At 46.7% G+C, this 16763-nt stretch overlaps 1 long non-coding RNA gene across 1 annotated transcript; it reads right to left on the bottom strand.

Moving 5' to 3' along the window:
* Nucleotides 1-6460: 6460 nt before the first annotated feature.
* Nucleotides 6461-15322, bottom strand: LOC144729293 (uncharacterized). Its single transcript, XR_013587683.1, has 3 exons — nt 14538-15322; nt 12899-13001; nt 6461-9567 (listed from the first exon to the last, which is right to left on the bottom strand). It is a non-coding gene; the product is annotated as an uncharacterized LOC144729293 (long non-coding RNA).
* Nucleotides 15323-16763: the final 1441 nt, after the last annotated feature.

Here is a 16763-nt window from a genome sequence, read left to right as displayed (position 1 = left end):
TCGGTCAGCCTTCGATAGCTGTCCCAACTACAATACTCTCCTGATTTTTATTCCAGTTGTGTCAGTTTTGACAGATTGTTGAGTTAACCTGTTGCACAGCACCTTTGGTTTTGCTCATATCCATACTGAGCACCATTTCGCAGCGTTCACTTATTCAGCCCCCGGCTCCATGTCCAGCAGTTTATTCCCATCGGACGTCACGATGGCTACGTCATCGGCACGTTTATGGTGTTTTTTCTCCGGCAATATTCACGCCGTTGTTTATCTGGCCCGGTGGTTCAGGGGGTTAGGCAGTGCCGGATTCTCCTAGGAGCAAAAGTAGCTTCATATGCTACGGGCCCCGCACTTTCAAGGGCTCTGCGCTAAATGCTTTCAAGCTATCAATTCCGGTTCAGTGATTCTGCACTTGCTCTATTACTATAGTACTATTCCGCCTTGAACTTTAATGAACGACTGGGTGTTTAATGTTAGCGATTTGTCGAATTATCCGACTGTATAGCAAGTGAAAAAATACAATTACTTTACTATGCAAGTAAAAAAATTGTGTTTAAATATTTAAGCGATTTGTGTATTTATTTAGGGCTCATTTATAACATATGCTACAGGCCCCGCACGAGCTTTATCCAGCACTGGGGTTAGGGTGAGTTGATCGCAATGGGAGGGTGCCAATCCCCTCGTTGGCGGTTTGATTTGCCTGTCCCCACCCCCTTCCGTCATTGAGCAATGTGGAATTTCCACCACTGCCTCGGTGGCTTCGATACAGGAGACGACTGCCGTTTCTGCTCACTACATCACTTCGACTTGGATTGTTTTGTTTGTTATACAGGGTGCTTGAGAAAAAAAGTTAACACTTCTGAGGATTAGCAACAATACCACAAGAAATGTGCTTCCTGGCTCTGAAGACTTCCTGGAAAATATTTGTTATCATGTTACAGTGTATCATCCGTTCTTTTCCCCATTAAAAACGATAGTCCCATATAGTCTTAACATTTTTTTTAAGCACGCTGTATATCTCCGATTCCAATATTTTAATGTTGCCGTGAGTATTTCTGGAATAAGTGTGTCACCCCATCAAGTTCGCCTTTTTTTCTTTCTTTCCAAAAGCATTTGATTAACAAAACGATCTAGGTACACAACACAGAGGATATGAAAGGGAGTTGACACGAGTACAACACATTACAGATTAACAGTGCAATATAAACCTGTTTCAAACGCATGTTTTATTCAAATGTGTTAATAAACTCGACAACCCTCTGGTATCTTCTAAGCTCTGATACCCCTCTAGGAGAAGAAGGCAAAAAGGGAGGGGAGGGGAGTGCCTAAATGCCCTCATGAATGCTCTTAAGAATCAATGCCCACTGGAGGAGAGGGAGTGAAGGGCTTCAATGTTTGGTGGTATGCGTCCTCCCGGCGACTTAGTTTGGCACTTAGATGCTCTAGAGCGGCAATTTTTGACAATGTATTGGCCCATTCCTGCATTGTTGGGGGAGCGTGCTCTTTCAAGTCGGCTATAATGGTGCGTTTTGCCATAACATTGAAATTTTGAATAATGTATTTGCCTCCCTGGAAAGGCCTTGAGGTTTCAACCCCAACAGGCACGTTTCTGGTGAGGGTCAGATGGTTGTTTTGTGAGTGTTGTTAAAGTAGCAAAGTGATAATTAAAAAAAAAACTTGGTAATGTCTGGACATTCCCAAAAAGGCAACGTCTGTGTGTTTGAGGGTTGTCTAGGGGGCACCGTAGGCAGTTGGGGGGACGTTTGTTTCGTCGATTTTGGCTCTTCTTTGGTTCGTTAAGTAAGAGCCATGGAGAAATTTAAGTTGGGTTCTGGTTCGCCTTTTAACATGTATGTATTTTGGCACTTTATGCAATCATGGTGCGGCTGTTCCGTTTTTTGTAAAGCAGTTTGTATTGTTTAAACATGTACTTCATTTAAGCTTTGATGTGTGAGCGTGTGGTTGATGGTAGAACTTATCCTAAACTCTGGTTGCGTCTGTAGGTAGTTGGCTAATACGTTTTTTTTATTCTGGTCTCCAGTCACGAGCAATGAATATGCGTGTGATATGAGGCTAAATGATTCGTAGATATTAAAGTCAGTGTCATCACCCCTTTCAATTGTCAATTTGGTCGATTTTTTGAAGGGTAGAGTCCGTTTTTTTAAGGGTAAAGTCCCTAGTAGCGTGTGTTCATATTTCCCCCTCCCCCAGTGCTTGTTGGGTGATGGTGGCTATTTTTAGGTGGAATGATAGTTTTTTCCCGGTTCAACTTTACAAATGGTCCCACGGGGGTTACCCATGTCTACAATTTGAATGTAATCTATTGAGGTTACCCGATGCCACATTAGCTTGGACAATTGGGAATTACCCTATCGTGATTTCCTCTTCATAAAAAATATTTGCATTTTCCACTCGGCTTCCACACAAAATGATTTTTCCCTCATTCATTCTTCCATTAAATGAAGGGATTAAAACCGGCTTACATATCTACAGATCCTTCATCCTCTCGTCACACTCAGATACATGTGTTGATGAAGGACACCTGAACCACAGCCCCGGGACTCCAGACCTAAACCGCTGGAGCCTGAATCCTGGAGCCCAAAATACGGAGTGTGGAGCCCACAGGCTGGAGCCTGGACCTCCCGGGTTCAGGTTGGGTGTGAGAAGGCCTTCATCCAACAGTGGACTTACAAAGGCTGTACATTACTGTAACACCTAAGAGATTATTATTATCACTGACAAATACAGTACCAAATTTGTTCAGCCTGTGTATTTTGTATTTGTGTTAAAGTAACTCCTGTTTGACAGCTGAGGTCTCACTCCTAATCAGTCGGACGGCATTTTCTTTTCATCGGCTGCGTTATGCTGTGTGGAAGATACCCGGTCTGTTACTCCACACGAAGCTCCGGGTCTTCTTGGCCACAGTCATGCCCTCCCTTCTTTATGCTTGTGAAACGTGGACTCCTCTGGTGCAATATTTGCGCCGGTCAGAAACATTCAGGCTGGCCTGCATAAGATCCATCTTGGGTTTAACCAGGCTGGATTGTGTGAGGCGCTCACAAATCCTCGAATATCTGGACACATTCCCATCAGTGAGCTCCTCTGGCAGGCAAGGCGTTGTTGGCTGGGTCATGTAGCCCGCATGCCCAACCACCGCTTTCCCAAGCATCTTGGGCAAGCTAAACCAGCATGACACGGGCTGGATAAGAAATATACTGATGCAGTACAGCTGGATGTGGAGCTGAATGGACTTGCTGATGACTGGTACCAGCGGTTCAAGATCAACATCTATAGGAGGCTCGTGAAAGACGCTACTGATCAGTTGGAGGCAGTCGCCTCCGAAAAACAACGGAGGATGGAGGAGCGACGCTTACAATAACGAGCGGAGCGCCAGGTGTCTAAAATGCAGCAAGTTGGCAGAATAGGGGTAACAGCTGGTGCATTTGCCAGTCATCTCAGTCAGTCAACCCATAAACCCATGGCACCTGGGTCTGTCCCTTGACTCCTTTCAGTGAGCCTTCGACACTGCACGTGGACTCAAAGTGCACCTGGCCTGGCACAGGCGCCGTGGTGACGTCATCGCCACTTAGTGGCGAATGGCATTTGCTGTTGTTGAGGTTAAAAAAAAGTCTATATTTTTTTGAGAGACTGCTTTGTCACAATACCACTGCCATGAGAGCTGAGTAAGGGAATGATGACCAGATAAATGCCAACACATGGTCATCATCAACTATGATCAAGCACTGCATGGATAAAGACCTCCCCACATCGACACCGCTCCTCATGGTCTTGGATGCCACAATCCATTTCAAGGGCGTTGTGTTCTCTCTTGGCTGCCCTTACTTGGTGGTGGGTAATTGTTGCCACTGGGGCTAACCACTCTTTAGCCCTCCGGCTAGCGGGACCTAGGGGAGGCTGACCCGACCCTGCCAAGGTTCTCGGGTCTCGACCGCTGGCCCACACAGACCCGGCCCTAAGAAGGACGTCGGGTCGGGGGATGCTCAGGGTCCTAGCCTATTGACCACTGGCCTCACTGAGCCACGGCCCTTATAAGGACGGCGGGGCTTGGGGTCCAGGGTCCAATCTTCAGGTGGGCTTCTGGGTCTTCGGCTTGAGGCGGACTGACTCGAGCCGCTCTGGGTTCGGCTTTTATGGGGCTCCCAGGGTCACCCCGCCGCTGGTCACGCCCATCATCTAGAAACTTCTGGAGGGACCTGGATTGTTGCGCAATCCCCCTAGCCCCCCACACGGGGGCCTGGGGTGTCCCCCTCCGGTTCCCAACCGTGCCCCCAGGATGCTGACCCACGAGTCCTGCTTAGCACAGGCCGGACTCGGCATTGCCCCCTGTTGGCCCCTGACTGGAGGTACCTGCTCAGCCATAGTGGTGTAATACGCCGCCACCAGTCAAAGATGATCACACTCAGTATGGTCTGGTAACAATAAAACTCACATTATACTGGTAGGAACCACCTGGTTCCACCAGCCCACAGGGGATTGTTGTGTCCGTCCGTCCGTCGTGCTTCCAAAAATGGAAGGGGTGGGGCTGGGTGGAGAGGGGAGGGTGGTGAGGGGCTGGGTGGGGGGGGGGTGGGGAGGGGCTGGGTGGGGAGGGGAGGGTGGGGAGGGGAGGGTGGGGCTGGGTGGGGAGGGTGGGGCTGGGTGGGGGGTGGGAGGGGTAGGGCTGGGTGGGGAGGGGCTGGTCACCCCGTGGTGCCCTTATAAATCTCAACGTTTAACCCACTCACGCCGGCTTGTGCCCGCCCTAACAGTCGGGCATATTTGCGGAATACACCACGCCGCCGTTGAACCTGGCCATTGACCGAGCAACCCAACGTTCCTACCAGCTCCCTCCGCAGGAATGTGTTTATTGTTTTCTCATTCGCTGGTTCCTCGTTTTCCGTCGTCACAGTCACTACAGATGGTGGGGAAACGTATTGGAGTTGGGGGGGCTGGGGCACGGAAGCCCGTGGGGGTGCGTGACGTTTCGGGCAATGCCTCTTCTTCACAGCATATCAAGGTTGTAGGCAATTTCAAACCTGTGTTAGAATTCACATGTAATATTTATATTTTTTTGTAAGGATCATTAAACGTTGCCTATTACAGACTTTTATTTTTCAAGCAGCGTTATCGACGACCATGTTGGGTTATTCTTGTAAATATGTTCTTGTTAATATGTTTTTGTTAATGTTCTTGTTCATATGTTCTTGTTAATATGTTCTTGTTAACATGTTCTTGTTAACATGTTCTTGTCCACCATTGCCAACGCAGTCAATGCGCCCCCCCCCCCCAATTGCATTGCCCAGCCCCAGATGAAAGGCAACCCCGTGGCGTGTGGCACGGTTATCGACAGAGCTCAAGTGCTGTTGACGAAAGAAACTCACTACTCGATGGGACGTCTGCCCAAGAAACATTACCAGGCTGCAGCGTGTAACATTGGTTGGCAGGTGTCGTGACGGGCACAGCAACACCCCTGAACGTGTCCGTTCCATAATTGGCAATAAGTAACGGCAAAGCAGTTATAAGTGAATTGTGCGCAGTTGCGTATACAGTCCACACGACTTCCCTGAAGGCAAACACCTTGAGCGAGCGCGATGCCGATCACACAACGCGGTTCGAATTGGACCCTCGATCGATGGCTGAGCCATCGCCGCATACGCGTCGAATAAAAAGCAAGGGACAAGTCCTTGCTTACTAACAACTCCTATCATTTTTCATTGCTGGAGGGGTTGCCCCCCCTATCTGAAAATCCTGTCTCCGCCATTAGTCCGTCCGGTGCTCGCTGAGCTTCCAGTTGCTGAACGAATACATCGTCACACAACGTCACAAGAAGTCAGTCCTCCCTAAAATATGACGTCACAAAGCTCTGCACCCCCCCCCCCCCCAAAATAAAAAATGCTTCAAATCGCTTTAAACTATTGTCATTGTAGTGCGTATTTAATGATTTAATGTGGCGCTACACGCTGATGTTGTAAGAGAACGCATTTATAAAAAAAAAGTCTATTTAATTAAATAGAACGTGTTGTCTATATTTATTTAAAGTTTCGCATTTTGATGTGACGTCACATTTCTCACCCCCCGCCCCTCGTCACACATCATCGCAAATGTCTGACACCCCCCCCCCACCCCAGGTACGTGACGTAATGTATGGACTGCCCCAAAGGTGCGCCAGGCGTGGTGTTGGCCACCCAATCGCTCGCGTACCGCGCTGGCCTTCATAGGCGCTGCTTGCTGACAGCACCTGCCCCAACAGTCTTTTTAGGCTATACGGGGGACCGTTGTCTCTCTGTGCTTGCGCGAAGGTGCCCCCTGTGTGTCCTTGTGTGTGTGTCTTTGTTTTTGTGTGCGTGCATGCTCCGTGTGTGGGTGTGTGCCTGCGTGCCCCGTGTGTGTGCAATTGCGGTGACTCATTAAGCACCTTCAGAAAAGCAAGCCAGCATCAAGGACTCAAGATAAGTGAAAATAAAACTTTTTTTTTTCAAGTTACTTCATGTTGTTTTATTTACGATACAGCATTTATGACAATATTACATGCACATGTACAATATTTCTTCTTTATGAGATTAAAAATTATTCCCCCTTTTTGTCGTACTGTAACCGTATGCGCATTTAAATTCAGTACATTATTGTGTTCCGACTTATGAACCGTTCGACTTACGATCGGGTCTCAGAAACGGAAACCCGTTTGCATGTCGAGGACTGCCCGTTCTCACGCGTGGTGGGGATTCACCAACGGTGGAGCAAAAGAAGAGGGTTCTGTCCAAAATTGGGCAATGGGCATTTAAAAAAAATGTAAATGGATTATGAGACAAGCTGTATATTGTACTGGTACGGTATCTAGATTTACGATGTGACGTATTAGTATGATTATGCCCATTTGGCCGGCGAGAAAAAAAAATCATTGGGGTTGCCGAATATAAGACTTCATGCGTAAATAGGCAATGAAGCGGGCACATTATAGGTAATAATATATTAAAATTACATTTTTTTTAATACTCTGATCACATTTGAAATTTCCCCAAGCAGACCGGCCCAACCGGCTCTAGGAATGGACGGGCCCACCAGAGATTTGCCACCGTGGACTGCTTCTCAATGGCCAGTCCAGGCTTGCCGCGGCGCACCACTTTTTTGACGAGACCGGCAGAGCCGCAGACTCGTGCCTCCTCAATCGTATTCTGTCAAACGAAGACCGCATTCCCTATCCACCGCTTGACCCCCCCCCCCGCACACCAGGGTCAAGATAACTCGTTACTCTTACTCGCTACTTCGCCCCGTAAGACCTCTCTACCAGGAGACCAGCACTGCATTAGTTTGAACTGTTAATAGTTTAGGTTGCTCAGATAAGGGCTATAACCAACGATATGAGCACTTTATTGTATAAATCAGTACGATCTTAACCACCTCCCTTTCCTTTCACCCCTTTTAACGATGTATTGCTTCCCTCAACCATTTCCCCAGATATATTTTTACTCTTGCATTGTTGAATTGATGTATGCAGCCGCGGTGTGCCCACTGCTTTTAATCACTTGCGTGTAAATAAACGAATATATATTGTATTAAACATGCAAATGCACAGCACACTCCAAAGGCACAGCCGGAGTTAGACAGCTTAAGTTGTGCAGCAAGAAGCTTGGATGTCAATTTTCCAGAGAGCCCCCATCAACTGTGTTACTTCAATGGTGTCCAGCCACAGCTTGATGGACACGTTCAGCAAGAAGATTGTTGAAGTTCCGCCGTTTCCTGCCTGAAGACGTACAGGTTTTCCAGCACAGCGGCTACCTCAAAACAAAAGACACAAGAGAGGGCAGTCCTGGGAAAACCAGAGGAGGTGGCAACCCACGATCTTAGTGGCGATGATGATAATGATGGCTGGCAGTGATACTGGCGATGATCATTGGTTAAAAAGGAGTCAAATCGTCGGCTTTGGTAAAGTCTTCAGAATCTTGTTGAGGCCACCCCCCCCCCCCCCATTGTTCTGCCGAGTGGTGTTGAGGGAGTTTCTTGAGGCGAAGCGAGTGGAGAGAAAGAACGACGTGCTTGGTGGTCCCGGCCTACTCAATGACGAGTGACGTTGAGGGAGTTTCTTGAGGTGAAGCGAATGGAGAGAAAACCACGTGCTTGGATGCCCAGGCCTACTCAATGACGAGTGACGTTGAGGGAGTTTCTTGAGGTGAAGCGAGTGGAGAGAAAACCACGTGCTTGGATGCCCCGGCCTACTCAATGACGAGTGACGTTGAGTGAGTTTCTTGAGGGGAAGCGAGTGGAGAGAAAGAACCACGTGCTTGGTGGTCCCGGCCTCCTCAATGACGCCTTTCATGCTGCACGTCCCATAGTCGAGGTTCGAGGGATACATGTAGATCGCGATACTGGCTCGATTTAGCAGCTAACATCAGAGAGTCTTTAGACGCAGTTATAGGACACCATATTAAGAAAGCCGGGCGAACATTTACAAGTGAAAATGAAAAGTCAAACCTCCTCTGAGAGGTCGAGAAGCTATTTTTTTGTCATGGTCAGACTTCATGGCACGGCCACGGCCCGCATGTTTGAACTGATATGGGGGAGAAACCGTTTCACTTTCTTCACCCTTAGTGTCGGCATTAACGTACCCGGCAGCGTTCACTGGTATGTTTGGAGAAAAGTCTGGGTGTGGACAACCCTTTTTAACGTAAATGAGTTTTTTGGGGACAGAATATAATGAGGATTCGTCACTGCGTGTGGGTATGTCAAGGCTTTTTGGCTTCTCCTTCGACAAAGGTGCACGTTTGTCTTCGTTTTTGCTAAATTCGTTTGTAGTTTGGGGATTGTATAATTCGTTAGATTTGTCATCTGGCAGCGAAAATCTGTGCTTTAGAAGCAAGTTGCTGTATCTGTCTATGTCCTCATAATCTGTAGTTTCATACATATGGTCACTCACGTCAGAAGACGATGAGTCATATTCTGAAACATTTGCTTTAGCATCCCTGTCAACACCGTACGCGTCTTCTTGGAGTGATGTGGTGGATCTCTGTTTCGCTTTAACATCCAGATTTGCAATTAGGGCCGTGAGCTTGTGGTAGTAATGTGTGTTTTCGCTTGGCACCGTGGTGGAAGGCACATGTTTGAACTCGTCTTTTTCCACCACGCCTATGTTTTTCGTCTCACCTGGTGGATTGATATCTGGTTGTGAAGCATTATTATTTAGTTTAGAATGTAAAGACTCCTTTGTGAGCTCTTTGATATTCCTTTGCTTCGCATCGATGTTGTGACCTGTATCTCCACTGGAAAACATCCCGATGTATATAGCATTCTCCACTGTTTCTGAAGAAGTAATTTCATGCAAACTAGCATAAATTGGATCTGAATCCTCTGACAGGTGTAGTTTTTGTACATTGGACGTTTCAGACATGTTGTGGCTATTCACACATGGCCGTGGTGTTCTGAGGATGTATTATATATCCGTGGAAGGCAGGTAGGTGTTATTATAGGCGGATGGAATATGGTCCAGAAAAAAAAGAATCAGACGAAACGTGGCACGAGACTTAATCTTTGGCCAACAGCAATCTTGATCCAAAACGATCAAATTTCTTCAAGGTCAGTCTGAAAATAGAATTCATAGTACGAATATTATTTTAACAAAAGCACACGTGGATATGGCAATATTACATTTATCTGATGTATACCTCGCAGCAGTTTTAATTGATAGAAAAAAAATATTCACCAACACTATACCATTATTTCAAAATGTATGCATTGCTTTGGCCTATTGGTGTGCCATGGCTAGTTTATAAAATGGGTCTATAAATGGGCATGGTTAAAAACGTTCCGTTTTCTTCATAGATACATTAATGGTCCATCAGCTTACGGGGTTTCCAGCCCAGTGCTCCTCAGAGGTAGATCTTTGAATAAGCAAACTTGTATTGCATTTCACATTTTAAGCTTCATCAGCAGATTTTTAAAGCAAATATTGCTGTTGCCAGATGTTTAGACTCCATCTAAACAATGAGGCCCTGAGTCAACACAGAAAATAAAATACCCCCGGTTTACGTTGGAGATGCGTTCCTGTCAGGTGCGACGACTAATATCGAAACGACGTCGATCTAAGCGGTTTACAGGGTAGGAGGGATGGAGGCGAAGGCTGAGCGGTGACACATAACGAGAAAGGACGCACGATGCTGTCAGCGACGTGAGTGTAAGGTTGAGGCGACGCAAATCGGGTTGCAGTGTTAATAATAAAGTGACGACGTATTTGCGAAATGACGTAAAAGGGGGAGACTTAAAATCGGGGGTTGACTGTAATTTATGAAACAAAGTAAAACGAGTAGCATACACGCATTACGGGTAGCAGGCACAAAAGTAAAACATTTACAAGAATAATTAGAAGACGAATTAGGGGCCGTCCATAAATGACGTCACGCAGCTAGGGGGGGGGTCAGACATTTGTGACGATGTGTGACGGGGGGGGGGGTGAGAAATGTGGCGTCACATCAAAATGCGCAACTTTAAATAAATATAGACAACACGTTCTACTTAATTAAATATACTTTTTTAAATAAATGTTTTCCCCTACAACATCAGAGTGCAGCGGCACATTAAGTACGCACTACAATGACAATAGTTTAAAGCGATTTGAAGCATGTTTTATTTGGGGGGGGGGGCAGAGCTTCGTGACGTCATATTTGAGGGGGGGGGTCTGACTTGTTGTGACGCCGTGTGATTTCTTGTAACGAAATAACAATAGACTGAATGTAATATTTTTACTGGGCAAATCATAGGTACAAGAACTCGGGGAAGACAGGGAATGAAGTACATAATACAATTTGAAAAGGAGCGTGACTAGCATGGCGGCAGGGTGTGCCATCGCCCCCACCTGATGGCCAAAACTGTGATTTGGGGTCTCCTTGACAACCACCGTAAGATCTGTTTTCAACAACAGTGTAAAAGAACAACATGACTTATTTATAACGCGGTTTTAATTTATTTTTTATTTAAAAAAATGCTTTCATTCACGTTTCACGTTTTATTTTAATTGTATTAAAGCACTAACGTTTGGCTTTCGCAAAGTGAGTGTGTGTTTCTATGTTGTTGTTGAGGAGCCGGCGTTATATAATAACCCAGGTGCGACCGTGTCAGACAAATCGGACCCACCTGACCGATTTCCGCAGCCCCTGAGTTGGCAATGTCGTTACTACGCCACTGAATTTGAACAATTGCATACTGCCGGGAGTGTCTCATTCAAGGTTGTTTGAGTAAATATCATGGAAGTGATCACGAATGTCTTGAGAAATCTCTTACATCGCGTCAAAACCCAAGCAGCCGAGCTCTGTGCATGCATCAGCTTGTTGATAACATGGTGTGGACACTGTAACACCTTGGTGATAAGCGATCGGTGGTTGTCCTACGGGCAGACAGTCCATCATAGAAATGTTGAATTTCCCCTTCTGAGTTTAGGCTGCCACTTAAAAGATTAGCTCCATGCCAATGTTAGGCTTTTTGTTATCATATTATAATGCACTCTACAGTTTTTGGGGAACAGTGGTGCAATGGTTAGTGCACTGCGTCATGAACCCAGAGACTTGAGTGATATTCCCTGTCACAGCCAACAAATCGTCTTGGCCCCCTTCATCAAGCGGTATGTCTATAAACAACCTCCGCGATCAATGCGTCATGGGTATGCTTTCGTCAAGTTGTAATCCTATAATCCGTGATGCGCCGTGGAGCTTTGTCCCAAAATGCAAGGTGACAAACATTGTGTCGACAACGCTGTGCCGCAGATTACGGGAGAAATTAGCTGCGCGACTCCGTTTCTACCGTAAAAAATGTCAGAAGCAAAACCCTTTCAAAACCATTTTAACCAACTGATGCATAACCGGGTCAAGCGGTTTTGTAGTGAATGGGAACCACACACAAAAACCACCCGGTTTGAAATTGTTACCAAAGATCGTGGGTTGCCACCTCCTCTCGTTTTCCCAGGATTGCCCTCTTTCCTTTTAAGGTCGCTGCTATCATGGAAAACCAGAACATCTTCCTGGGATATTTATAGTCCCAGTTTTGACAGTCGCCTAATGATACGATACGATAAGTCCTCGCTTAACGCGTGGTGTTCACACTACAACGCGTTTCCGCTCTAACGCGGTTTTTCCATTCGGGAACACTTATCGCACCCAACGTGGAATGCGTACCATTGTAATGCAGAATGCGCCCGTTATAATGCGATTTCTGAATGGTTTGCCAACAAACTACTTTTTAGAACTGCGCCGCTGATCGGTTTATTTCAAAATGACACACTAACGCGGCGGCATAATCTCAGTTATTTGTCCCGCCGTCTCACTGTGTGTGCGTACATCGTATCTTGCCAAACCTTTTCGTGCCACTATTTATGGGGAAATTGTTTTCGCTTAACGTGGAACTTTTCAAGAACGCATCTATCACGTTCAACGACGACTGACTGTACTGATCTCAAGGCATGTAGTTATCCCCTCTTCCTATATCATGAGGCATTCTTCTTCACTGTTTAATTGTACCTTAATGGTGGAAGCCCTATTATTACCATCCATAGATTTAAAAAAGTAGACATGAATGTTAAACCCCGAGCCAGATGGATTTTTCACATATTTTTCATTTTCGCACTGTGGGATGCATTTTACCCATAGGGAAAGTCCCTGCTGACTTCCCAAAAAGTGGCACTTTTTTCATGAACCCCAGAGAGATAGGACGAGTCGATTCTAGCAGCCTTAATCCCATTGCAAATCAACAGCCAGCCAGATACAAGATGTATGATCATGATGTACATACGAAGAGCAATTACAATGGAGCGCTCATCCTTGTCGTCTCTTAAAGGAGACGGAGGAGGAACCCAAAGTGTAGAATTACAGTGTTAGACCACAGAGAGTATTTCGTGTTGTGCAGAACTGTAATACTTGTACCGTACAGCTGTCAAGATGTCTTCGTGACCCAAGCCGTTGATGACAAAACCACCACCTTCATCCGCACCTTGTCAAGGCCCTCTGCCCTCCACCACATCCCAAAAGCTGCTGTGCAGGAGACACACACACACGATGCATCCAACTCTTGACCTTAGGTCTTCCCATATATTCTGCTGTCCTTATTATACACTGGACCATAACTCAATTCAGTAGTATAGTTTATACATGAAGATAAAAAAACGGACAAGGATCCTCCCTATAGCCTTTACAGACTGTTGGGGCAAATGCTGTTAGCGAGCACCTATGAAGGCCACAACGGCGCACGAGGGTTTGGGTGGTCAGCACCACGCCCGGCCGCCTTTGTCTCCCCAGGGCTGTTGTTTATACACCGCACGAGGTACTCATTTGAGGCTGAGTTGACCTAGGGGAAGCCCAGGACAGGTTACAAATATTTGCCACTGTTGTTGGTCGTGAATAGGGAATTGCCGGGTTCGTAGCAGTGTACTACTCTCTCCGGACACGTGATCACCCCCTAGTCCCCCCACCTGTGTGAACACTCGTGATCACGTGTCTACGGGGTCAACCAGAGTGCCATGGCCGGGGTCAACCAGAGTGCCATGGCCCGGGGCAACCCTGCCCCTGGGCTGACGCTCACCCCCTGCCCCTCGGGGGAGCCCCCACCGCATGCTGTGCGTGGTGCCCGCACTATCCCAGTGCTCGCCAAGCCCCGCTAGGGCTGTGTCACACACAGCCACCCACACGGTGCTTTCCACGATGTAGGAACATCGAATGGAACGACCCTTCCGGGCCAGCACCATACAGTGACATCCCCAATGTCACTAAACATGTTCAACACATATAAACTAACGCATTGTTTTTTTTTATTTTAACAGATAGGGTCCACTGATCTACACCTGTATAGCTCTTTTTCAGAAGCGACCTGGCCACAAATGATTGCTCAACGAAGCGGCTTATCAAGTGGAAATATATAACAGTAGCCGAATACACTGAACGTAGTACCCCGGTTTACGTTGGGGGATGCGTTCCTGAATATCGAAACGACGTCAATCAATTAAAGCGATGCACACGGGGTAGGTGCTGGAGCCAAAGGCTGAGAGGCGACAGATAGCGAGAAAGGACGGACGGACGAACGACGCTGTCAGCGACGTGAGTGTGGGGTCGAGACCACGCAGATCGGGTGACGGTGTTAATAATAAAGTGGCGACGTATTTGCGAAACGGCACAAGAGGGGGAGATGTAAATCGGGGTATTGCTGTATACACACATAAGTACTTGCAAACAAATACGACTGATGTATTACATGGAACCTGCAGTATGACAGCCAAACAATGTTGTTCATGCTCACGGCCAATACCAGTGATGATTATCTGAACCTGTCACGGGCTTTCTCCCCTAGATCGACTCAGCCTCAAATTAGCACATTATGCGGTGTGTAAACATCGCCACTGGGGGAGACAAAGGCGGCCGGGCGTGGTGTTGGCCACTCACCCCCTCGTGTGCCGCGCCCGGCCGTCATAGGTGCGACTCGCTAACAGAACTTGCCCCAACAGTCTGTTAAGGATACACGGGGTGATCTTCGTCTTTGTGCGCTACGTGAGTGGCAACACTTATTATGACCGGTACCTTGCGGGTCTCCGTGTCTCCGCGTCTTCGCGTCTTTGTTGGTCGGAGCTTCGCAGGAGATGTCCGCCACCCCCCCGTGAACAGCACAGATATTCTTCACTCGCAGGGCCGCCTTAACGCAGGTGAGACTTACTGCGTTAGGCGTGCGAAGAGTTGACAGATGCGCGTTGCCCACGATGGGAGTCACTGGGCATATGTCGAGGCTGAGGACTTGCTGTGTGCTGGTCACGACCCCCCACAAAAAGCAGGATGTAACTGGATTTTTTTTTTAAACCGCCCAACCGGTTTCTCGAGGGAAATACCACACGGGCAATTTTAGTGTTTTACCTACGTGACTTTACCGAAAAAACCTAAGAATTTGTAACAGACTGTCGGGGCAAGTGCTGCTAGCGAGTAAGCACCCCCTATGAGGGGATAAACACGCACTTAGTAGTATTTGACTGTTGCTATACATTTGCACGTGATATGCCACTCTGTCGAGCTATCATTTGTTATAGCCAGGTCGCTTTTGAAAAAGACGACGTTACTGCCACCCTGCAGTGTGGCAGTAACGCCTCCACCTTGACAGTCAAACCTACATGCAGCACATCTTTTAGGGAGTTCCCTGAAAAGGTTAATGATTTTGGTTTGAAATTAATTATAATTCAATGGCTTTCATATTTATGTATCTTTCTTTTTATTTTTGTGTTGTGGAAAGTGTTATAGGGGTGTGTGTGTATTTCTAGGTTAAGACGGAAAGTTGGAACGGCTGTCCGAAACACATCCCTGATTGTTAGAAATTTAATTCACGGGAGAAGTCGTTCCGATGTACGGAATTTTGTTTTACGAGTTTTCTTTTGAAAGAAAGCTTCCCTTTCGCAAATCGGGGGATGCCTGTACAGCGAATGTGTGCACACATGGTCAACATACACGTGTTAACACACCTAGAGATGGAAATACACGCAGAGATACACACGGAGAGAGGTATAGCCTTAACAGACTGTAGGGGCAAGTGCTGTTAGCGAGCACCTATGAAGGCCAGAACGGTACACGAGGGGGTGGGTGGCCAGCACCACGCCCGGCCACCTTTGTCTCCATGGAGGCGATGTTTACACATCGCAGCAGGTACTGTACTAATTTGAAGCTGAGTCGAGCTAGGGGAGGCCAAGGACCAGTTCAGGTACTCGTCATCAGTGTTTGTGGCTGTGAGTGGGAATCGAGTCGAGACACGGAAATACACAGAGACATGGAGACACACAGAGCACACGGAGACACACACAGACACGATAACACACACAGAGATACGGTGATACACACACAGACATGGAGACACGGAGATACATACATGGAGACACACAGAGACACGGAGATATACACAGAGACATTGAGATACACACAGACATACAGAGATACACAAACCACACGGGGGCACACACAGATACGGCGATACACACACACAGACACACAGAGACACACACCGAGACAGATACCACAGTGCCGGATTCTCCCAGTAACAAAAGTAGCTACATATGTAGCTACGGGCCCCGCATATTCAAGGGCCCCACGCTAAATGCTTTCGAGCTATCAATTCCGGTTCAGTGATTCTGCACTTGCTCTATTACTATAGTACTATACTGCCTTCAACTTTTATGAACGACTGGGTGTTTGAGGTTAGCGATTTGTCTTTGTATCTGGCTGTATAGCAAATGACAAAATACAATTACTTTACTATGCAAGTAAAACAATTGTCTTTTCATATTAATATATTGTTTTTATTTAGGGTCCCTTTGTAACACGGAGACACTCGCAGACACATGAAGACCCAGAAACACGGCGGAGACCAAAGTAGAAACACGATCCAGGAAGAATGTTACTCGACTGGTTGATTGAAATGGCGATACGTTACTAGATTACACGATTAAAAAAAATTTCATCCGAATCGCAGCATATATTTTGAAAGAAAAAACCCATCGTCATATCACGAAACATGAAATGACAAAATAGCGATCGATAAAATTTAAAATAAATAGCGAGTATAGCCACAAATATACGGGAGTGCTTTCACGCATGTTTTCCGGAGTAATCATATGGCGGTGTGACAAGTGTTATGATTTTATTTATTTTGCAGAGCTCTGTTATTTTTTCGTCATGTGTTGTGTCACGAATGGCAACGTCTCATGATGCCACAATTAAAATACTCACGGGCAGGCTTGTGTTCAGTGAGACCAATTCATGCCATCTTAATCC

This window comes from Lampetra planeri, chromosome 32 (assembly GCF_965212315.1).
Source record: "Lampetra planeri chromosome 32, kcLamPlan1.2.h2, whole genome shotgun sequence".
NCBI classification, from domain to species: domain Eukaryota; kingdom Metazoa; phylum Chordata; class Hyperoartia; order Petromyzontiformes; family Petromyzontidae; genus Lampetra; species Lampetra planeri.
Note: the sequence above shows the minus strand (reverse complement) of the source record. Positions and strands in the feature narration are given on the sequence as shown.